Raw genomic sequence first — 26,084 nt, forward strand, 5'->3', positions numbered from 1 at the left:
AGTACATATTGCAGCAGATTCCTCTTCCTCTCCACGCAGTGCTAGTTTGTACTATCATGAAAGTATTAGGCTGTGGTCTCCTTCTCAGCACCCATTCCATACGGCATGGGGGGAACCTCATACTGGATAACATTGCCAATTGTCCCTCATTTATATTAACCAGTCACAATCTAAATAAAGATGTATTTTTAATTTGTTCATATGTACATCCATTCATACTTATTAAAAAATCTAATTGCACGCACAGCAGTAAAAAAGGCATTTCTTTTATAAGTTACTAATGATCTAATTTACCGAGTTTGATGTTCACTATGAACATTTTTTAATACCAAACCCTGAACACATTTAATACAAACTGCTCAGCATTTACAATACTCTGTATTTATCTAAGCAGGCTGGTAGCAGAAGGACATCAGAAAGCTACAGAAAATTTTAAGCACAACAGTTGAATGGCTTATTTAATGTCCTATATGCTGCCCACTGAACATATGAAAAACTTTTCACTTCTGAAAAGGTCAACAGCATATTCACTCATACTTACTACAGGAACAAGGCTTTTCTACTCACATAAACTCCCTTGAGACTTCCTCCATATCAGATTCAGTTGAAAGAGCCTTAAGAGATTTCTGCTTTTGGTAAAATTTGAAGTAACTCTGACTTGAATAAATTCAGTGGGTCTTGGACTCTTGAAAGAAATCTAAAGGTTAGAAGCCTCATGAGTACTGAAAGCTCAATTTAAAATGTAAAAATCCTAGCTTCGGACAATTTCAGTGAAGTGTTGTTAATTTAATCTGAATCTCCTCCATTTCTAGGACCATTCTGGTACATACCATGATTATTGCCTATAGGAACAGAAGTGAGATCAAAAATGAATTACTTGGCTATTTTCTTAACTGGAAAAAATACATTGGTTCATGTTCAATTATAGAGATGCCAGTAAAGAATACAAGAAAAGGGTATTGTATTATAGATTTAATTTTAATATTAGACAATAATAATGATTTTGGATAGGAATAAAAAAATATATTTACCAACAGTAAATACTGACTCTTCTTTTTTTCCCCATTTTTTTTTTACGTGGAATTTGACCATACAACTGTTTCTTCCTGAAACAAGTCAAGTTTCTACACCACATCAATGAGCACCAACCATGACAAATATGCCTGATGGCAAGCACAAGAAACCCCCTGCTGGGGTTCAAGCACCTACTGAAAGAAGAGGGGTACGATGCTAACATGCATCTGTGATTTTAGACCAACTTTCCACATCATTGCGATTTCTCAGCAGGGTCTGCCCAAGCATTCTCTATGGAAAACAGAAAAGCAAATTGATTTTAAGAAAGGCAGGCGGTTGTTTCAGAGCATTTTTCTAATTTACATCTGAGACAAATAATTCTGGAAACCTCTTAGGCTTTGTAAAATTATTCCAGCAATGCTGTTGAGCACTCAGAGTGGAGGACTGCCCAGAACTATCAACCTGTGTCCTCAGCTAGAACAAAGAGGCTCAGAGCTGTTCCAGTCACCATACATGAAGACCCAATTCCACAATTAAAAGTCTGGGCATACATCTGTTAGGGGTTCTGTGTTCTACCATATCTCTAAATAGCTTGAAATTCAAGGACTTTAGAAAAGTGGGTGTGGATGTTGATTCCCAGAGCTGCAATCAATAGAAATGCTTTCTGCTTTGTCAGAAAACTCCCTTAGGAATTATAGATGAGCCTCCCTCGTTTTCATAAGAGTGTGTTTCTGAGGCATTCAGTTGGAATATAATTAATTGATAGTCAGAAGTAGTAGGGAACCCATCTACCTCCCAGCTGGCCAGCCAGGAGGGAGATGAGGACAGCAGAAAAGGACTTCTCTCCTGAGGATTGCTCCTACAGGAGTTGGGAAGTGCAGTGGGGCATTCGGCTTCAGATATATGGGGTCTCTCCCTTCAACGATCTGCTCACTATATTGATGTAATTTCTGAATTTTCTCTGTATACACGTGCATCAATTGCTGAAGAAATAAATAGCAAACAGCTGTAGTAAACCAAGAAGAGGAGCAGGATGTAGTCTCAAGAACACAGTTAAGACCAGATTCCTGCTAATTTAAATAGATCTTAAGCAACATAGCAATGCACTGATGAAATGCAGAAAGTCTTTCTCCTACAAGAAAGCAGCTTATAAAGCTGTAGGGAATCTGTTTTCTATTCTCCATCTATTCAGGTGGACCATGAAGCAGACATCCTGTTCTAAACCACATAGCTAACGTGACTGCTGAGTCTAGGTGGTATAGCTAGACGTCATGAATTTGATTTACTGATTTTCTGAGTTACAGGTATAAATGCATTTTATACACATTTATTTTCTTCCTTTCACAGAAAGCAAATGTAAAATATAAAACGTCCAACTACAAGAATTCCTTCTGCATAGGTCGGAGACCAGTGACCCCTCTCAGTGCTCTTTCACTTCTGTTAGCAGGATCAGGTTACTTTTCTATTGAATTTGACCACAGGTAAAGGCTTTCTTACACCATTCCATATCTGTTCTATTCATACTGAAAAAAACAGTGAATAAAGAATATAGAGGAACACCAAAAACTATAGCAACATCTCTGAAATGTCAGACAACAGAACCTTTAACCAACAGTAACTTTTATGCTCTAAAGCATGCAAAAAGGCCAAAAGAATTTCTTGTTTTGGTATACCAACAAACTAGAAGAAATTCAGGGTGTTTGTGTATTAATCCTTTCTGGTCAATCTGCAATCAAGGCCACTGCTATTAAAACTCATAATGAACTATGAACAATGTATACTGAGATACTCAAAGGGTGAGAGGGCAGCTGGCATCCTATGGAAAGAAGATTTACAAGACTGCAATTTGTAGGAGTTGATCCCATAAAGAAATTTTGACAACATACCCCTGGCAGTGCTATAATTAACAGCTATTAATAGCAAGCAGTTACCAAAGCAATCCATCTATCTAATAACAGTCCACTATTTTGGCAAACTATTCAGTGACCCTGGAACAGGGATGTATGCCTGAGTAGGCTGTGATAATTAAACATTAGTTATATGACCAGAAAGCTATATTTTGACCGTTGTTGAAGAAAAACAGGAGATTGCGGTAAGAACTCAAAAAAGTTCACAATAACAGAAGCTTTGAAGATACGAACACAGTGTGATATCAGGCACCCCAGGGTATAAACAAATCACAAACTATAATTACTGATCCCTAAAGAAACATAACCTGCAAGTTAGATGGAAGCAATTTTAAGGCTGAAGTTGAGCAGATAAAGAAAGAACTGTATAACAGTCTATTACTGCTTCCAGTGATGATAACACAGGTGGGGACATCTTTAAATTCTACATAAGCATCCAACAATAGCAACTTGTTGTTCACAATGAAAACCCCAAAATTTGTTAGGCTGAACTAGTCACTCTACTATCCTGCATTGCTATCTATGTAAACATGACTTTATTATCATTAAGGGGAAATGTACCTCTAGTCCTTGTGCATCATCCATGACCCTGCCTTTGAGGCGAGGTTAAGATTTGTGACCAGCGTACTGGTTATCCCCTAACTTGCATGAAAGCCCACATCTCTGTCAAGATGAGCGACCCTCTAAGGGAGAATTCAGCTTTTTGCTTTATTTGGCCTACTTGACAAACTGGAAGCACTGGTCAGCACAAACACTTATTCAGCCACCAAAGGCAACATACATAGGAATCACGGAAGGAGACTTTGAAGATAAGATGAGGAAGTTAACGGGGATGAAAGGATATGGACATAGATGGAAACTGGAAACATTGCAGAAGTAGATATGGTGATACACCAGCATAAGGAGTGGTGGAAAACTGTACGTATTGTATAAGAAAGGAGATTGCTAGTATGAAAGAAATCTGATATTATAATGGCATGTAGAATGCAAATTTATTTTTAAGAAATCAAGACTTATTAGTTCCCTTGCTCGCAGACAAAACCTTGTAAAATACTGATTGCCTTCACAGGGGTGAGTGAAGAGATTTTTATTTAGAGTAATATTTTAAAGGCTTACAAAATTACATTCAGAGAAAGATTGATTTTACGTGTATCCAATTTTTGTGCAATAGTCTATAAAATGTTTTAACAATAATTTAGTAATGGTTCAACAGCAATGTAGCATGATGTCATCTGCTCAGAACCAGAATGTGTAGACAAGGCAACAGAACTAGATGTTCCCTTTTCTATTCCTCCTGTCAGTATGCTTTAACCCTGGCATGGAGAGAGCTCATATTGGCTCAAAATCTAATTTAGTTTACTCATCTGCTTAGTAGCCCATTTTCCTGCTAATAAATCCCCTTTTTTCTTGAAAAAAGTCATATTCATGATAATTATTTTTACAGTTTGAGTGTCTGACACCAAGAAACAAAGACTTAGAGTATCTAACACAAAACCAATATGTGGATATAAGAGGTATTTTCCCATTTGTATATTATAAAAAACTAGTCTGTCTATTACTCCTCCCTTTTTGTCCTATCACTGCATATCCACTTTTTGTATGATCAGAAACATAGAAATGACTTATATTCATCTGTTTACAGTAGCTGCAGTTATACCAGTAAGCCAACCACAGCCAAGACACAGATCTGAGCGCTTGCATACACTCATCCACCTTTTTCAAATATAAACATAATCCTTAGTAGAGTTTTAGCCTAAACCACCTCATATATACGACACGTAGTCTCTCTTATATGTATTAAAAAGATGTGGGCAAAAGAGAGAGCACTGAGAAACCTTACATCTCGGTCTGTGCTTACAGGTAAGTAAAGGACAATGAGGTGAGAAAAACTGCATTTATATTTAGTTCTCTCTCCTCTTCTGAAAGGCAAATATACATATTAAAAAAAAAAAAGACAACAACAACAAAAACCAAAGCAGTATTAATTATTCTATTTGCTGGAATTCATATCCTCAGCTTATATTTCCTCCTAATTTAAGACTGCATTCTTACGTTTGTTTTTTTTTCCCTAAAATTTTGTTCTTGTTATAGTACTACATGTGGAATGTGGAAATTCTCATCTTAGTTGTAAACTCAATCATATGGTTTATTTGATTAAAAACTGTTAGATTCTGACTCAGTCGTACATTTTATCCCAGTTCTTACACATTTGCAGTTCTATGCATGAAAGCTGATTACCTTTTCAAAGGATCATCATTAGCTCATAAATATCCAAAACCATTTGAACAAAACCCGGATTATTTCTTGTGCATTAGAGTGCTGTTTCTGGCTTTTTCTTTGACTCCTCAAAAAAACCCCAACTGTCATATGAATGCAGCTCACATGCAAATAGTTTTTCATAATGAATTTTTATATCAAAAGCTCTTCATGTGACTTTTAGCATTAAACATAAAATGGGAACAAATGTATAACTAAGAAATCAAAACTGACATCAAAATTCTGAATAGGACTGCAGACAGATATCTTTAATTCACTGTGCTCTGATTTATGGTCCTCTTCGTATGCAGAGATCGGTATAAGTAGTCCATTGTCTCTGCTATTAGACTTAACTGCAATATCAGTCTGTGTTTGGGCTCCTTTGTAAATTGCTAATTCAAAGTCTTTGGCCAGTAGGTCCATGATAAAGCTGCAGAGAGTCTCTACACCAGTCCATCTTAATAACTTTTAATTTTGTATCTCAGTGAAAATTAAATTCCTAAAATTTCAATGAAAACAGACCACACTGAGAAATTTGAGTAGGTAAGAGATTTCATAAATTCTGTAGGAAAAGCTGAAGCTGAATCTGACACCTGATGACAAAATACAAATCTCTAAGAAACCAGGATTCATAACTATTAGTGTTTATGAAACTGCTTGTCTAATAAAAGATATTACTTCTTCAAAACTGCAGCAAGAGTTGTGCATCTGAAAAACCTTCAACTAGAAAAACAGGAGAGTTACCATGTTTCTCTGGGGTTCCATATTGGTTATGAGAAGACATATTTGTAGTAAGAAGATGTTTTAGCTTGTTTTTATAGGTACTCCTGACCTTTGTGATATGTTTAAACCAACATTCTTAATACCACTCCAGACATGTGAAACCCTAGGTTGAGCTGAGGAGTGGCTCCACACTTTGGTTTCATGTTTCCGTAAGAACTTTTCAGTAAATCACTTTCAAAATTAGCCACAGGTGAATGAATGAATTCTTAGAGTTGATTTTTTTTTTCCCCCCTCTGTGTTGATTAGGAAGCTATCCTTCACCAAATTACAGATCATCATTCAGTTTTCCAATGAAATGATTCCTGAGATATAATCCTGGAACAAGAAAAAACTGAAAAACATAGGAAATGCAAGCACACATACAATAAAATGGAGCATTACTGAGTCTCCCCTCAGGCCCATTCCATGCTCGTTTGAGAAGTAGTAATTGCACCCATGAATATATCTGGATAAAGTGATGCACCTGTGTTTTGCTTATCTGTAGAGCAGGTGAGGAATAACACCTCGCTATGTTCTTCTTTAGGAGTAGGCAAAACAAGTTTCTTTAAATGTTGGGAACATTCTGGCCAAGTTTGATTAATTTCGTCAGGAGACTAGATACCACAGGAACATCTGTTTCACTACACCAATATTAATACAGTATTACTACAAGTCGCGGAAACTGGAGCCGAAAGGAAACTTGACAGATGATGCTCCTGTCTGAAGGCAGGATCAGCTGTAGCTAAACCACTCCTGGCAGATGTTTGTTTCACTTAGTCTCACAAGTCTGCATTGATACCAGTTGTATGGATTTCTATTCCCATACACGAAAAATTTAATTAAGGAAAACAAATAGCAATAGTGTGTGACAAAGTCAGATTTACTGGACCAACTGCAATGAGCGTGCACTAATCTGCGCTCAGGGCCCATTCAAATACATATTAAGAGATTGAGTAATGACAGCAAGAAGAAAAAAGAGAAAAAAACAACAAAAAAACATTTTTCTTTCCTCTGCATATTTCTCCTTTGCAGACTCACTGTTAGCTAAGATCTGGACTTTGTGACTGAAGAGAACAAGAAAAAAAAAATTATCTACTGCGCGGCAGTAAGGCTATTTGCGTCCATTAGGACTATCTTTACATGCTTACAATAAATTCACAGAACTTCAGTATCTTAAAAAAAATACAAACCAAAGACCCCTTAAAATAGGATTCACCAAGAAGCTTCATACATCAGTGTAGGTAACATTTTTTACTAAAAGAAATTTTGATATCCCTTCATACCGTCTTTTTCGCACATGCATTTCTTTGCTTGAAACACCACCACAAAAGATTATTGCTTGAGTCTAAACAATTCATCTTCTAAATTAAATTTCCACATATTACCCAGGTTCTTATGATATCTTTATGCACTTGGAAGACTAAAGGAAAAAAGATTAAAACATATCTTTGAATGATTTTTCTTTCTCTGACAAGTTATCTTCAGAACAGGTGACATGCTGGTCCCTCTGATCTGTTTAAACACATTGTTACTGCTGTCTCTACTCAGATGTCTGTAGTGTAATGATGTAAATATAAAGACAAAATTTTATAATGCAAATCATGTAAATATAATGATAAAACTTTTGATCACTACTTAGGTCGTTATTTAACATGTATCATGGTCAACTCAGTTCTCTTCATTTGAAAACCAGTCCCCGTTCTCACAGTGAGAAACATCAACAGAAGTCCTAAACACATTAAAACATGCTAGCAAATTTTAAATATAAATTCTTTAAATTATGCGTGCGAGAGTAAGAGACAGAGGGGATTCAATTGCAGCTATAAACAAAAACAATTAAGCACTTGCACATAAAAGAACTCCAGATCACATTCAACATTTCACTCAATGACATAATTCTAAAGTAGAAATACAGAACTCAGCAACTCTAACATAAAATGGTAAGGCTCTTCATTCAATCCATCCAATAAGACAAAGCTGAAGATCCCCAACTGATGTACAGCAGCTTTGTTCTACTTCAGCAAAGCTTCAGTGATTTACACCAGCCTTGGCTCATATAACACGCTCTTTGGTCAATAAATTGTAGCTTTGACAAACCAAGGTAGAAATGAATTCCACAATCAACCCACCAACGATACACAAATGGAAGTAAATGTTGCTCTGTTTTCACTTCTCTATATGTACTATGGCATTCCAGAAATGTTTATGGGACTCTATGTAGAAGTGTCTCTGTAATGACAGTTCATGTATAGAAATAAATAAATAACATAGGATTTTCTAAATCATAGAATCACAGAATGGGTTGGAAGGCACCTTAAAGATCATCTAGTTCCAACCCCCCTGCCATGGGCAGGGACACCTTCCAGGTTAGTCAGGTTAGCCAATGCCCCATCCAACTTGGCCTTGAACACCTCCAGGGATGGGGCATCCACAACTTCTCTGGGCAACCTGTTCCAGTGCCTCACCACCCTCGCAGTAAAGAATTTCTTCCTAATATCTAATCTAAATCTACTCTCTTTCAATTTAAAACCGTTACCCATCATCCTATCATAACACTCCCTGACAAAGAGTACCTCCCCATCTTCCCTATAGGCCCCTTTTAGGTACTGGTAGGCCACTATAAGTTCTCCTGGGAGCCTTCTCTTCTCCAGGCCGAACAACCCCAACTCTCTCAGCATGTCTTCACAGAAGAGGTGCTCCAGCCCTCTGATCATCTCTGTGGCCCTCCTCTGGACTCACTCCAACAGGTCCATGTCCTCCTTATGTTGGGGGCCCTAGAGCCGGACACAGTACTCAGTAAATGTGGCAACTGATCATGAAAGTTTTTCTTTCATTGGCATGAAAAATATATGATTGGTTGACCGAAGAATGTGTTGTTGTAGTTTACATTAAAAAATGTGTACCTCATTGCTACCAGAAATAATGAGTAATGTATTACAAAAATACATTGTTTCTATGTCCTTTTATTCTTCTAACCCACATCTTTTTACTGGTTAATTTATTATGAATTCACTGAACAACCATCAGCATATATTTGCACTACTACAAACTGGAATTTATTCATCTAGCTGCGCACTGGGATTTGTTTGGTTATCGGGGGTCGGTGAACATGTAACACAGTCTTATAAACTGATATTGAACAGGAAGAAACTGCATTAGAATGAAGCCAGAATAACAATAAGCCAAGGAGTCAGGTGAGTATTTCCTGCTTCAGCTGTTACATACACATATTTTTTTCACTGTCAGGAAGCCGATGCTTTTTTTATTATTATTATTTTTATTTTTTTTCCTTACTTTCTTTCCATTACAATTTTTTATTTTTTTTTTAGCTCTTTAAACCCCTTGGCAGCTACCATGGTGACAGCCTCCTGCCAGCTAAAAGGGCAGGGGAAGGAACGGCACAAGCGGTCTGACAGTGTGTGGCTGAACCAAGCATACAATGGGGTTTCGTCCCAGAGACAGTGATTCCCAAGTGGCAACAACGTGTTGCAACTTTTCAGAGCTAAAAGCTTTCAATACTGCTTTTTACTGTCTTTCTTCAAAAATTACAATTTGCTATCAAATCTGTGATTCTCGTTTTTCCATATATTTAGCATTATATGGTCATCGGCTTTAGTAGAATTAATCCTGATTTACGCCAGCGTGAGTGACAGGAGAAATGAGCTCAGTAGTTTGAGGATAACAGCTGCTGAAAGTGTTTATTTGCATAAACACAAGGAAACCAATTCCATTTCTGAGTCAATGGAAACATAACCTACCCTGGGCTGTTCCCACCCGAGAAACTACCTTTTCAGTGAGAATGACAATCAATAGTTTGCAAGTTATTACCTGCCACCTATTATACTAACATTACTCTGTAGTCTTAAGAAACACATCAAGAAATACTGTAAAATCATACAGAATTGTGTAGTAACGGAAGAGTGCCATTTGAGTCAGGTTGTGAATATGCTGCTGCAATGCATATTGACCTGTTTGGTTAAAATTACAAAAAAATAATATCAGAGACGCATATGCAGCTGTTCAATATTCTTTGATTATAGAAATTTGAATTAAAAAAATATTTTTCAATTTACCAGAGCCAAAATTCCTAAATTTTCTTTTCCTATCTGTCAAAACCCAATATAAACAATGGTAAATGGACTTCTGCTGAGGATATTTGAACAGAACATATGTCAAGAAAACACTGATGTACTTAAGATCAGCTTTACTCATTTTAGAAGTTCACAGAAGAACAGCTGATTTTCGTGTTGTGTTATTCCCAGTTTAGGCAAGCATTCAATTTGAGAAGGGAGCACAGAGGTGATTTACATTTAATATCTCGATCCCATTTCAAGAGAATGGCTTAAGCGCAAACACAGTCAAGTTGAAAGTCTTAATGTTCTACTTGAATTCACATGATTTACAGGAGGGGGAAAAAACCTACAATGTTTCAACAGGCTGAGAAAGGCTAGCTTCAACTACGTGGACTAAAGGAACCCGAATTCAAACAACAGACGGTCAAACTAACATTTAACAATCCAGCTGACATTCGACACTGACATTCAAGCAAACATTCCAGCTAAGAATATATCTTCTTTTGAAAAATCCTAAATATAAAATAGGGCAGATACTGCATTCATCTATACTGGTATAATTAGACATACTGGACTGAATTCATGTTCTCACTCTGGCTTTACGCAGCATAATTGAAGCCTACCCTTCAGTCTTCAGACAAATGCCAAATAAGCTGCTGAGAGTGCTCAAGTGACAATTCTTCCTCTTAAGAAACATTGTTCAAATTGGAATTAAGAAAAGATGCCCAAATATGCCAGTGCAAGCTTGCAGTATTACCACGAAAGATTCCAAAGTATTTTGAAACATTTTTATCCATTTTCAGAATCACTCATTAGCTTTAGTGAGCTGTTCTTATTACCAAATGGCCTACAGGGAAGTACTGTTTTTCCTTTTTTTGTTAATAAATGTCTATTTTTCAAAAAGATAGCAGTCTCTGCTTTCCAGTTCTCATATATATATATTCATCTCAGTATATGTAAGGTGACCATATGATGGTAAAAGTTGGCAATCCTTATTTGCACTTCTGTGATCACAGCCCTATGAGACCCTTATGGTTCCTTGGATGTCTAGGTCAGGCAGCGAGGGTACTTACTCCCTACCACACCGGTATCAAAGTAGAGAAGAATAAAGCTGATTACTCACAAAACCAACCTAATGAGCATACACAGAGCGACAAACTTAATTCCCAGACAAAAGCTAGTATATCAGACCATAGGCTTCCATAAAGCTCCTTAAATGCAAGCGAAGACAGAATAAATACTAATACCACAAGCTCCAGGCAGCTCCCTGAGAGTCTGCCTTTTATAAGCTGTCTAGCATTCACTTGGCAGAATAGAAGCTCTTTATTTATTAAGTAACTACACAAACTCTCTAATTCTGAGGCAAACTCTTTCCTTTCTACAGTGGATAAGCCAATTAAAAAAGAATTCATACCCAACCCAAATAATAACAACTATTGAATCAAACAGTTTCTGAGGATTTGTGAGACTAGAGGTTTCTTCTCTAGATTGCTGGCACCCAGGCTGTTTTCAAATTAACTAAGATAATCACCATCCTTAATATTCACTGGTAGCACAGCTGCTGCTATCAAGCAGCTTTCTTCTTTAACAAGCTAAAACCTCAAGTCCACTGTAAAAAGGTAGATAATGTAAAATTAACTGGTCTAAACTTGGAGAACATTTAACTTATCAATGGTGTCTCAACTCTGCTTTACAGGGAATTTATCTTTTGCCTGTAGTAAAAAACAAACAAACAAAAAAAAAAAACCCAAAACCCCAACACAACAAAAAAGTACTGACAAAGATGAACCAGAGACATTATGTATCACAGTTTTTTGCTGCTACATTATTTTTTCCTCCAAGTTAGTTCAACATGTCATGATGGTTATGAAGGGCTACGCAAGTTCGGAAGGGAGCAACAGGGAGTGCTCAGCTTCTGTCTATAATATTGCAAATTTGAAACTGAGTTGCTATAGCTTATTAAAAATGTGTACCCAGAAGATATTAATTTTTCTCCAGCTTTAGAAATTTATTTAACAAGATCTAGAAAACTATTCTTAGTCAGGCTCTCAGATCTCAGCTAGGCTACTATTGAGCTCTGTAACCAAAGGAAAACTCAGGTTTTTCATTCAGAATTAACAGTAAAAACTAGCTTCAAGATCTCAGAGCATTTTTTAAGAAACCAGTTTTATGGAATCTCAAGCTGGTTTTGCTCTCATAGAACAGATGAGTGAACTAAGGCAAAAAACCTCTGTCCCAAAGACTCATGGCTGATATTTTTCAGAAGGTGAGAATACATGTCCTCATCCATTCCACCTTCCCAGCAGCAGTGGTGTCTCCTTGATTTTGAAATATATTGGGAAGAAGAGTTAATATATTCTCATCTTTGTACAACAACTTCATTTTTAGACATCTAGGACTATTTCCATTCTTCACCTAAGGGTGCTCAAACCCACAGCTTTAACCTCTGTAGACAATGCCCAAACCACCAGGCTACAAAGCACTTACACTTGCCACCTTTGTACTGGAGTTTTAACACGATGCAGAAAAACCTTTAAGATTCAGTGAAAATGAATTGGAGGTTTTGTTCTGAACCCAAACACAGTCAATTACACGTAATTCAGAACCTCTTTCAAATGGGGTTTTAAATAAAACACAGTCAGGCTTTCGTAAAACTCAGGCTAAAGCAGTTAAAAGTGCTACCGCAAGGAAATTCTAGTTCTTGAAAAATCAAAGCAATCCTACACATTCATTTATGCCTCAAAAAGGAAAAATATCAGCTTTTGTTTATTGGTATATTTCTCCAACAGTTACCAAAACTGAGTTTAATTAAGGACAGTAATTACACCTAATACTTTATGTCTAAGGTACATGATCCCGCATTAAACTGCTACACAGTTTAGAAATACTAACACATATCTGATCACTATAGCATTAGCTCACCTTTTTTTTTTTAAATGAAAAGAATTAATTCCTTCAATGTAAGTAAAATACATCTTTACAGGATCTCCTTTCTGTAACACATTATAGATCATGTATCTCAGCCCACTGACTTCCAAGTAAAAAGACAGACAAACATAGGAAACGAAACATTATCATTTCCTTGTAATTATTTCTTTTCTGCTGGCCAGCTGTGGCTCGCTGAACACCCTAAAAAAATGAGGTTACACCAAGACATAACCAAGATCATATCATCCTGGTTTAGTATTTTTGCCCCTAATGTATGCATTAAATATAGTGTAGAGATTTTATTTTCTTTAATAACTATACACTTTTTTTTGTCATGCTTACAGTTAATCATTCTTTGCCTTCCAGAAAAGTCTGGTGGCTTTTATAAATGGGGTATATCAGTTGTTTACAAAAAAATCCTGGCAATTTCGTATTTCAGTTTAGGGAAGGAAATGAAGAACATATTACCTAAACAAAAATGAGGAGGATCTAGTAAAATAGTTCCAACAGTAATTAGTCAGGGCATTATATTATACACTACTGCAGAAAACATGACCAAGTTTCTAAAATATGTGAGAAGTCCTACACAATTTCAAAAAATATTATTAATTTATCCTTGCATCTTTCCTCCAGATCATTACTGTTAGTTAAACAGAATATATACATGGGTGAGGGTTGAGCTTTATTATAAACATATATGACAGATTCAGGAAAATTCTTTCATAACAAGAGAATAAAAATACAGATACTGTGCCAGACAGACTATCTGTATGTGAAATGTGTGCCAAAAAATAGAGCTGTTTAAATAATATTTTTTTCTGTTCAATGGCTGCAATAAAAAATAATCACAAAAAATTGTCTCAGGTTAACACCAAGTATGTTCCTATTGGCCAAATTCAGTAAACTTTCACAAATAATTTATGTTGGCCTAAAACTGCATTTCTTACTGGGAAACCATTCATATGAGAAATTCCACATAACTTCTCTCTAGTTCCAAGTTTTCCAAGAATAACTCAAACCCATAATTATACAGTATGCATTTCTGTACTTAACATCCCTGATATCTGTTTGTTTAGAGGGCTTGGAATACTTCGTGTTCAGCTGTATGGATTCATTGCCTCAGCTTCAGAATGGCTCCACCTGTTACCGTGCAAATAAAATCACTACTTTCATCTGCCACCTACAAGCTTTACCCTTTATTATCAAGGTACTTCTCTCAGAGTTTAGATTAACGTCTGACATCACCAATAAAATTTAATGGGCTGTCTTATTTTTCAACGCAGCACCCTTCTCATTGAATATTTCTACTGATTTTTCATGGAACTGACACTTTGCTGCACCATACTGCCATTTTTCAGCCTTACATAGTCACAGTCTGTAGAAGCAAGTGTATTTATCAAACAATTATCATCAATTACCTGAGAGCTTGAGCTTCACAGACATTTTCTGAATTCCTGAGATTTTTCAGGGTACTGACATGACAAAATATATGTCAGTATGTTGTAAAATAGTTGAAACTGCATAGCCAAAAAAATTAGGTGAAAAAAAAAAGTTCAGATTAAGTACCACTTACTGTTGCCATTATCATTATCATTCTGCCTGTCTGCACTTCAACAAATAGCATTCTCAGAAGGAGCCTTTCTTTTCAAGAAGGACAGTCTCACAAGAGTCTCCAGGCACAAAGCAATTTCCATAAATGATTAAACATTGTCTCTCTGTCCCTTTCGATTATACGTGTTCCCAATAGATCCTTCTCGTTTTAAAAACCTAACTCACTCATGTAATAAGGGATGTAAATGGCTGCTTTAAGAAAGAGATGTTATGCTCTGTCTATATTATTAAATAAGAGAATTCCACTGAATGATCTCAGCTTTTGCATTTGCTCTCTGATCCTCTTTTATTCAGAATTATAGATGTATCTACGAGGCCAAAAGGTTTGGCTTAACTCTCCGAAGAACTGCCAAAGGAACATGGATTACCTTAATGTCCATCAGACCAAGAAACTGCAGAGCACGGAAAAGATTAAGCAGAAAAAAAAATTGTATTGCTTGATCAATCATAAGGAATTATAAGAGGTTACAAGTACACATGATAATCTATCATAAGAACCATACTTGTGTAATCAATTTTAAAAATTAAACAGCCCAGATCAGAGATAGAGCATCCAAGACCCAGAAGCAGATAAATATGTTGAGGGGGGGGAAAAAAAAAAATCAATAGCGATAATTTAAGAAAATATATTAGATTTTTAGTACAAACCATTGCAAAAATTCACTTAGAACAGTCATATGCATAAAAAGAGCAGTGTGAACCATACAAGTAGAAAGAATTTCTCGGAAGCTTGAGGAAATAAGACATTAGCAGTAGTTACAATAGCATTTTACAAATGCATTCGAGATAAGTGCTTTGGAGGAAAAAATAGCTAGAGCTTCACATTCTGGTGAGATTTTCAAAATTATATTTAGAGGATTTGTGATCATTATGGGAATGAAATTTTGGAATCCCCTTCCAAATAGCTCTTTGACATAGAGCTTGAAAGTTTCTGGAATTTACAGATTAGAAATCGGACTGGAATTAGAGTATGGAATATTTAGAGAATTTGATTTAATGTTTTACCATTCTTGTTGGCCTTTCTTACACTTCATTTCTATAACCTTCAGCATATAAGCAGGATTTTCAGCAACATTTGGTAAAGCTTTTGGTTTTTTGGGGGGCTTTTTTTCTTTGACTTTACAGGCAACCTCCTGCACGTTCATAGCAAGTATTCTGCTCTCCTGGTAAATGCAAGATCTCATACATCCTGTGAGAAGAATTTGAGAAAATTCTCCCCTAAATGTCTTCTAACACGATGAAAGGATCTCTTAAACAGACATCAAGATGAAAGAATAATAACAATAATTATCATGTAAGTATGACAGAGTTGCAGAATGAGGTAGAAACATGAAATTTAATTTGATCACAAGAACTTTTTGAAGATGATTATTTATATCATACATGTATATATTCTTAACTTTGTAATAAAGTTTTTTATAAAATGAAAATAGTTTCAAATCACAATACTCCTCCTTTAGTTTTCTCTCCTGCAAGCCTTCTACAAGTCATCTGAATAAAGATTAAATAACTCCCTCTTGTAAGATTCAGAATTTCATTACTTTATGCACAGAAATACAGCTTCCCCCCCCAATCAATATTACAACAAAAATGCTGTAATTACAGTATAGGATATGAAGAACACCACAAAACATCTTGTTTTCATTTATTATATTACTGACAAAAGAGGCGAGCAGGAAGAATGAAAACAAGTACAAAAACCTCTGCAGAAAAAGCTGTAGAGAACAGGATCAGTAAGTAAAAATATAGATTTCTGCCTTCCCATTATAATAACTGCTATGAAAGACATCTTTATTATTTAATTGCATAAAGTTGTTCAGTCCTTTTTCTTTGAAAACACTGAAAAAATATAATTAAGCCATCTAGAAGGAGAGTTAAACAGCATGCTTACATTTGGTAAAGGAAGATCAGTTTTACCACGTTTGTGTCGTTAGATCATAGTACAGTTATGGTTATATCTGCAACTATGCGTACAATATTTGTAGTTGGTATAACAGAAAAAATCAGACATGGAGGCCCTTCTACAAAGCACATGATATATTCATAGCAGCCCAAAGGAGGCAAATATTCAAATATGTTGCTGTATTACACAGTCATTCAGAGATTTTTTTAAAATAAAGCATTCCATAGATATTGCACCTTCTTAAAGAACGAGTAAAACATTTTTTAATATATGCCCATTGATTTGATTATTTCATTGTTCGTAATATTTGAAACCCCAATCAGTGTTTGCCAAAGTGTGAGCTGATTCAAAGGCATTCGCACCTCAGCCTGACAAGTGGGACAGGAGCTGGAAAGACAGAGCTTAAATTAATGTATGAAAAATGAATTCCAGACATGAGAATGTGTAATAATAAGCATCTCTAAAGGCAAAAAGGTGTTAACAAAGGGTAAAAATTGCTAATGAGACCTTTATCCCTCTGTCAGAAGCCAAGGTGTATGGGGTGAGCATCCTTTTTAACTGCTTTTTAATAACTACTGCCTTCTGATCTTCACATTTTATTAGATATATAAACTTATAGTGTTTATTTTTCTTGAGGGGATGGTATTCTTTTTACAATGGTATTCTTGAATTCCTCCAGGAAGTCTCTGGCAGAAAATACAACCTGGCCTGCTAAAGATTTAGAGTGGGTAGCCAATGGTGTTACAATCCAGCCTAACAGGAGAAAAGGAGGCATCAGGAACTGGAAACAACAGAACAGTCATACCAAAGAGAAAAACGTCTCCCAGAAAGCGATAGTCTTGAGATGAAGTGTGTTGGGAACTGAAAAATTGTGCTAAAAGTTCTCAATGTTGCAAGCCCTGTTTGTCTCAATTATACTGAAAAATAAGAGTATGACCTTGGAAACACACACTAATGAAGTGCATGTGCACTACTACCAATATTATTTTTGGCTCCTTCTCTTAGTCAGAAGAAAATATAAGTTTTCTAGGCATTTCATCCCTATGGTTCTCATTAAAGTCAATGGAAGCATCCTTCAATCCCATGAAACCATTATGAAAACTGACCTCTTTATATATTGCAATTACAGGATTGTAACTGGCATTTGTTAGCTATTCAGCTTGGTCTACAGTGTAAGAAGTTCTTGGAAGTTTATTTTATGGTAATAAAATCAGTTTAGCTATTTAAAATGCTGAAAGTAAAGGTCAGCCAAGTTGCACTGTGTCCCATCTGTTGTGTTAAAGTTACATGCCAAGATACCTTTCAATGCACAGAAGATGGAAACAGGAGCATCTTTGACAGACACTGCAGATTAAATAATCTCAGAGAGCTCAAACAGGTTAAGATTCAACAGACCAGAGGCAGTGGCTGCAGGATATTATTCTTTTGCTGCATCTTAAAAGAAAATACTAGAGAAACATATCTTCAGTCTGCAAGAGATTGGAAATGTGGATGCTCCCTTTAGAAACATATGCTACTTGTTGTTTCACTTTCAGAGACTTGATATTTTAATGTTATTATAATAATCTTTGGTTATCAAGGGAAGAATTTGATGCAAATGAAGCATTCTGGGCTTTTACAAGAAGGTAATTGCAAGAACATAACGTCCTCACTGAAAATAATTGAGGGCAGGATTAGAAGTACACCACAGGCAATAGCAGTGACCACAGGACATGACTTTTGTCATTACAGGTAGAGGTTCGCCATACGTAACTCAACATTAGCCACCAAAAAGGCATTTATTGTCACCCAATTGCCTAGGATCCCTACAAAGTTGCACAAGAGAGAAAGGTATCTTCAGAGTCAATGTATCCCACGTATTTTGACTGATAGCCCTACTTTAGGATGGTAAGAAACACCTTCTAGAAGTACATCTATCTACAGTGATGACCCAAAGGGAGTAGACAGTAGCCATCTAAAAGGCTAGAAGACTAGTCTAAGGCAAGAGCTAGGCAAAATTAATTTCGTCATGTATGTTAGAAAGGTTCTAGCTATTTAAAATCAGTCCTGGAAGTATACTATGTTTACTTTTACTGGCTTATATATAGTAAAGCGTAGGCTGTATCTAATGGCTTCTAAGTGCTCAAAGCTTCTTGCTCACTTGTATCTAGTTTACTATTTTAAGTCATATGTAAATAACAAGTCAACCAAAATTCAAAAGATAGTATGAATAAACTCTAGAAACAAGAACAAGGAGTGTGAAAGCCTCACTGATAAAAAACTGACAGAAACCACAGCAATCAGATTCTTTTTCTAGATATGCCACAGTTCCACTAATACGCTCTCGGCAAATCATTTCACCTTCTAGGATGTTACCTATAAAGTGTAGAAAATACTAATGATTAAATCTAAAAAGCATTTTGAATTCCACCAAAACCCCCCATAAATCTCATGTAATACAGACTTTTGGTGTTCTTGAGCACTAAGAGGTGTCTGAGGCAAGAAGCATCACCTGAGTTGTATTTCTAAGATCAGTCAAGTTGGAAATATTGGATTTACACTTGTTTAATACAGACTGATATTGATCCTGTGAAGATGGAGGAAGTCCTATTTTACACCAACTGAGCATCTGGTTTTACTTGTTTACTCACGGCTTGCAAAATGCCAAACATGTTTGTGTTACACATGTTACAAAATGGGAAGGAAAAAGATTTGCTATTCTCATGCTTTGAAGATGTAGGAAATGATTATTCTCTAAAGGAAAAAGGTCTCTATGAAGGTAAAGAGGCAGGTAAATTCAAGGAATGTGATCATATTCAGCAAAAATATTGGGGAAGCAGTTTTTCTATTTGTAACTTTAATGCATAAAAATGATGAATCATTCTAATGATTGCTACCAAGTTTAGGTATATTTAGATAACACCTCATTTATTTGCAAATCAACACATTCAAAAATGGGGAAAGAAATGCAAGTTTCTCAGCAGAATGCTGAGTTTTACTAAAAATAAAACTAAAGTAAAAGATGATTTTTTGGCCATGATATGGATGAGAAAGAAGGTAACTTCTGCAGAAGATTGCAAAGACAGAAAGATGAAAGGTAAAACTTAAGGTAAAACTGTACTTGCACAGTGCACTCCAGAGCTCCTACTGCTTTCTGGCTTCTTGCCATCTTATTCTCTGTACATCATTTCAGATGGGAAATCTGCTATCAGCAACTTTCAGAAATGAAAATATATGGTGCGGCTCAGAAGTTCCTCTCTAATCCAAAGGGAGGGAGAGGAGAAAAAAAAGACAGACTTTTACCTGGGGCAGGGGAGAGGGAAATAATGAACTCTAGAATATTACAGCACATTCGAAAGATTCATTAACCACAGTTTTTAATTGAGCAGACAGTAAATAAAAGACTGACTGAAAATAATCAGATTAAATTAATGATTTATGGCCTTAATGCTTTTATCTGTTAGGCTTTTGAAAATCATGTGTCACAAATTAGTATAATTAATATTTTGTACTGATGTAGAACCTTTTATATAAGGTTGCCAGTGATCTATTTATGCTATCTAGACCTAGCATTATTCAATGAAACAGGCAAAGATTACAGTAATACTGAGATATTGCTGTGCAACACGAGGTACAGAATTTGATCTCCTCTTGCTTTCTCATACAGACTGTGAATGTGAAATGTTACAGCTTCCTACTTGTTTTATTTAAGTGTTTGACTGTCTTTAAACCAGTGGATGTCAAGGTAACTCAGTGATTAGTTCCAATACTATATATGATTGGAGGTTTAATATTATACAATATTGTAATTATGGTGGTCAGTAACAGCAACTGCTACCATTTCTGGTGTACACTTACATTTTTATAACTTAAACCAACAAAATTACTAAATATTCTTTTGTTAAAGGGGATGTCCTTTGATATTGTTGTATCTGAGAGGGTTAACACAAAGCCTGAGCTCTTTTCCTCTCCCACATGAATTCTACTCAGCTTTATTGGCATCCCAGCAAGAACAATTATCCCGCTGAGGAAGTTACACTCCGAGTCAAATAAGGTATCGTTATCGCTTCTTTCTCATTTCCCCCTCACCTATCTGAAAAATTCTGTATGTCATTTGCCTTGTTCTTTTGTTAATATACATTGCTAAGTGCCTTCATCTTCCTTCTGACATGGCAATGGTATTTTTTGCAACAAAAACACGCCCATGGGACTTTTGAGTCACGGCACAAACAGTGATTTAAGATCTTGTAGCAGCTCTTAACTGTTTTCTTGGGCATGGTAAAATTTACAAATCCCTTTAAACTATACAACAGTATGCATTTTGTGTTGGAAAGGTAACAGCTGATTTGCTATACACTGCATATCTACGGGTAAGAGTTGTACTTATTTTCAATACAAGTAGAAGAAAAGCTTGAGTCATTAACTGGTATCTCAAAGGGTACGTCTATGGAATTACACACCACAAGGAGAGACATAACACCACCGTTTTTGCCTGTATGATAAAAGGTTCTCATTATAAAGCAATAACTCGACTTTCTCACCCAGGTATGATGACCCAGACATTAGGGTAATACCACTAGCCTGTAAGTCACTCATCTTTTAGAAGCAGAATCTTTATTCCACAATCCTTTTGACTGCAAGAAGTATGAGCACTGATAAAAATCCTGACTTTTCCTCCCTTCTCTATCTTGTGCCTTCAAGCATACGTATTGTAGAGATTAAGGCTTACAGAACCTCTTTTCCTGAGCTCTTGAAGCCTTGGAACCACTTCAGGAACACCAAAACACAATTTCACTTGGAGTTTTATAACCTGTGTACTAAACTCTCTGTTGAGATTACACTTTCATGCTAAAGTCCTTTTCTTGGTTACTTATAAATTTCTTAAGACATTGTCCTCAGGCTGAAGTTCCTCATGCTTGCTCTGAGGCAAAAAGAAAAGCTTTCTGGACTTTGAAGAAAATCCACTTAATTATTTTATTTGATTTTCAGAAGTCCAAACATGGAAATAAACCAATAACTTTTCATACTAAGCCATGAAGTCAGTGTTCATTTATTACCATCAACATCTCAAAGGATTTCCTACTTAAACATAACCCACATGTTTGTTATGTTATTCCAGAGTAGTGAGGTGGTTGGTTTTTGTCTGGAAACTGATCTCCAAATTGAGGTATAAAAACCATTTTAAACCCTAAGAAAACTAAGGATTATAGTATTTTACTCAGTATTATCTAGCTATTTTCTGAATGAGTTTAGTATTGTATTTAACTAATGAGGTACAGCAGGGTTGCAGCACTATAGGTTTTCCAATGTCCCTTTTCCTTCATCACTGAGCTCAAGATTTTACCTAGGAAGATTATGACTGAGAATACTTGTTTTCTGGAGACATATCTACATAAAATGTCAAATCTTCTTGTTGAATCCATGGGTTGTCAATAAGTTAAAGAAAAAAATCATGAGTAAACTCTTAAAAATCTAGTCCGATATGTACTTGACATTCAGCAGCAGCAATTCAAGCACATAAGTAACTTCACTGAAAATTCACCCTAAAACTTTCTCTTCCCCCAGTAGCCCTCCAAGACTCTTATTTCTCACAGCCTGCTCTGTGTCCATTCATAGTATCACCCTGATCTCTGTTCCATTTCCCTCATGCAATTTTGTAGCAAAAGCTTCCAGGAAGAGATGTAAATTTTTGCCCAAATAACAGCTACCTAGGGAATACAAAGATGGTTTATCTGACTCTGCTGGTAATCTTGAGGATCTAGTTTGACAGAACAGTATTTTAAAGCCACACAGGCCATCCAAGGCTTAGACTATCTGTATGAAAACACAGTACAACAGTTTCTGAACTTACGCACAATGGCGTGTTTCATTACTGAGAATGCCTGGAATTCCAGGAAAAGACACAAAACATGTTGATGTGACAAGATTTTTACATTCAAGTAAAGCCATAAAACACTATGCGTACAGGTATTACTTCCATCTAGTAAATGCTAAGAAAAAATAGGTCATTTTATGTTTGTACATAGACGTACTAGTGCAATTGCTGAAAAAAACCTGGTGCTATAGAGATGAGTCACACAGGTAATTAAGCTTTTGAGAAAAAAATGCCTTCTAGGAAGAGACCAAAAGACCTCATTTAACAGCCTGAAGTTTGGGAGTTGTTGTTCAAAATTTGCATCTGTGTTAAGAACAGACAACTTATAAGAAAGGTCCTTCTTGACATAGGTGCAGATAAGATGTGGAACAAAGTGTAAGGGCTGAAAAAAAAAAAAGAAATACCCATCTTCAGATTGCAGATAAAGTGATAAACTTAAGTAATGAGGGGAATTCACTGTTGAAGTTATTCAGTGTAATTGATTATGGATTTGGTAACAGTGAAAGATTTCTAATCAAAACTTGAGATGAAGGAGTTTTGGTCTTCCAAAATAATAAATACACCAGGGAATTGTAAATATACCAAGGGAAATGGATGTGGGTGCCACTAAACACAGTTTGTTGCAAAGTTCCCAGCACATCCCTCTGCCACAGGAACTTTGAAAAGCCAACAAAGACAGCATCACTGACCGGGAACATTTAGGCAATAAGGATTATTTTGACATTCATGCACTACCAACTAAACAGCTACAGTCTGGGCACTGTAGTAGAAGCAGTAGGCTATACCTATGATGGGTGCATCATCATCACCACTACACTTGTCATAATCTAGCTAATAGGATACAGGGAAGAAAAAACAGGACAGAGTACACTATGACCCACACATTGCATAAGCTAAGCAACACAGACACTCCTGTACAACTCTAATATACCTATGATATCACTATTTGTAGACAATGATTTTTGCATTTTCATACTTTATTCTGGATTAATAAACTTTATTACTCAAGGGTCCATATTTGAAATTTTCATATATATCTCGATTGCAATCTTTTTCAAAATCAAAGCTGCTATGACTTTTGTTCAAAATCCTGAGATTTCTTGATTACAATTTCTTCTTTTGCATCAGTTCAAAACTCTGTCGTTAACCATGCCATTCTGTCCTCAAGTCTTTGACATGACTTTTCCTTGCACATCTGCTGATTTTTTGAGCATTTCTGAATGCTATCCTTTATTTCTGACTCATTATTTTATTGTAAATGCTCTTTTCAGTCTCCTCAGAAGTACTTACTGCTTGCACTGAACATTTTGGCTTCTTAGCCCCTCTATCTCTGTCCTGCATCCTGGAAATAGCTCAATCACAGATGACAAATTCCTTTTTTCTTTAGTAATATAAGCTACTTATTTTATTTCCTACTTTGTCGTAAGCTTGGAATACCAGCATAGCTTCTTGTATTTCATCTTTTCTTTTATTCCCCACCATTTCCCTTATTTCTCTTAAATTCCATGCTCTAAGACAGGTTATTTGATTAAACTCCTCTTTCTTACAGAGAAACCTAAGATGCTTATGTAAAAGCACGGATCTTAATATTCACTGATTGAAATATAGCCATGCTAATACATCACAGAACAAAGGCCAAGGTGCTAAACATTTTACATAGTAGTAAAATGTTAACCTGTCTTGAGTAGCAAAATTAATCCAAACGTACAGTTTCTAGAGTAGAGATTGAAATACACTTTTTAAAGAAACACCGAGAAAAGCATCAATTATGGTTAGGGCATGTTACGAGAGACACAACTAAAACACTTTATAAAATAGGATATGAGAGCAAAAGTAAGGAACGGGGATAGTTATGTGGGGCTGTCTAGAAAATATTGCCTTTGAATAACTGACATGCCAAGTATCTCATTCTGCTTGTCTTCAAAAGTACATATTCCCCTCAGATCCCCATGGCTGGCAACTGGAAGTAGGAAAGATGTCTGCATTACACAACTCATTGGGGACAGTCAGGTGAAATGAAGAGATTAGGAAGTTAATGGATAAAAACCATTCTGAATATTAAACACACAAGTCTTGAAGTCAACACTCATGAGAGAGCCTTGTTCTGGGTTCATCTTGAAAACTTATCCAGCGCTCTTACTACATCTGAAACAGGTTGAAAGACAAGGAAGCTAGTAGAAGTCTGCTGTGGCACTAGTTATATTTCTACTTGATATATCCTAGCCACATTAGTCCAAAGAGGTAGGTTTGCTTAAATTAACCTTTGTCCCTTTTAGCTCCAACTGTGTAGCCCTCCCTGCTCTAACAAATCCGTCTTCAAGTTGCTAGAAAGAACAGTCAATGGGAGAGGAAAGGGTATTCTCATAAGCGATGCCCTGCTGACACATGAATAAAGGAAGTCAAGTCATATAATTATCAGGAGGACAGGCAGTTACAATCTTCTTTTTACCTCTGTCAAAGGTTAATACCACTTGATGAACTTCCTGCTTCCAATAGCAATCCATTTTTTGGGGTAAGAGGTCACTTTCTTCCATGTTGCCAAAAAACTAATAGGTTAGTCAGTGCAAAATGCTACTAATAAATTTGATCTGCTAAGTGAAGAGGCTTTATTTACTGCCTAGTGAAAAGAAATATAAAAAAACCCTAAAACCCAAACATCAAAGAAACTGAAGGTAGGTAAAGTACACGCCTGCCAGTATTGATTTCTACCTGCTAAACAGAGTGGGCTAAGCAGTCATTCAGCTGCAAATTTTACACCATGTCATCACACAGATGCCATGAATTCATCCTGACAATTTAAGAGCAATGCCTCTGATGACAACTGGTTATACTTCTCTCATTGTTGAGGGATTAATTAAGGAAGGCTTGTATCTGCCTAAGGAGCCTCCACTTACTTTCATTTCTTCCCTGATGGAAGAGATGACATGTCTGTAAACAAAAATCATGTCTATCAGAAGGGTTTGAGTTCAAAGTAAAAGGACATTTAGGCTCAAGAGGGCCCCTTCCACTCACAGGTTTACATATTCACTTTTTTCACAGCAGTCCTTCCTACGGAAGTGTTAGGAGGTGGTTTCCAGCCTAGTTTTATGGCATCTTAGCATACTAGGCTTGCAAATTCAAACAACTGGTTAGGAGGAGCTAAACCCATAATTTATGTAATCAAGTAATTAAAATGCAACCAAGAGCTCTTGATTGTATTACTAACAAGTTTTAAACCACATAGAGTGCTATGTGATTGGGTTGTATGAGACAGTAGACACACTAGAGTTTGTAGGAGTCATTTTATTTTGGGAAAATTTACCACATGACTCACATAGCACAGTAGCGTGATCAGACTGGAGAACTGAGTCCCTTGCTAAGCAGATGTTATTCACTAGAAAAATATTTTTTAAAAATTACTAAGTGTTTAAAAAGGGAGTAATTGGATTTCAACTCTTGTACAGAGCCCATAAATAAGCACGGTTAAAAGTTAGTTATCTTTAAAAAAAAAAGCAGCTAACTGGAAAATATTGGGAAATCACTAGGAATAAATTTTTCTGCAAGGAGAAAACAAGGTATTTCTCATTAAAATAATTAATAGAGTATGCAAAGAAAAGATACGTTAAAGAATTACAGCAAAAACTGAGGAAATGGCCAAAGTACTTTTTCATTTTTAGAAAATTCTCCAGCATTTTTTTTTCTTTCCAGTGAGTAAAAACACATAATACAGTCATTTGCTAATGAAAAAGGAATGATGACTTATAGCAAATAAGATAACTGAACCAGCACAACACTGG

The 26,084-nt window shown here is 36.0% G+C and overlaps 1 protein-coding gene across 2 annotated transcripts in view; it reads right to left on the bottom strand.

Moving 5' to 3' along the window:
• The window catches only part of CTNNA2 (catenin alpha 2), a 515,391-nt gene that overhangs the window by 76,741 nt on the left and 412,566 nt on the right, over positions 1-26,084 (bottom strand). The window lies entirely within an intron of this gene.

The sequence above is a fragment of the Rissa tridactyla genome, chromosome 5 (assembly GCF_028500815.1).
Source record: "Rissa tridactyla isolate bRisTri1 chromosome 5, bRisTri1.patW.cur.20221130, whole genome shotgun sequence".
Lineage (NCBI taxonomy): Eukaryota > Metazoa > Chordata > Aves > Charadriiformes > Laridae > Rissa > Rissa tridactyla.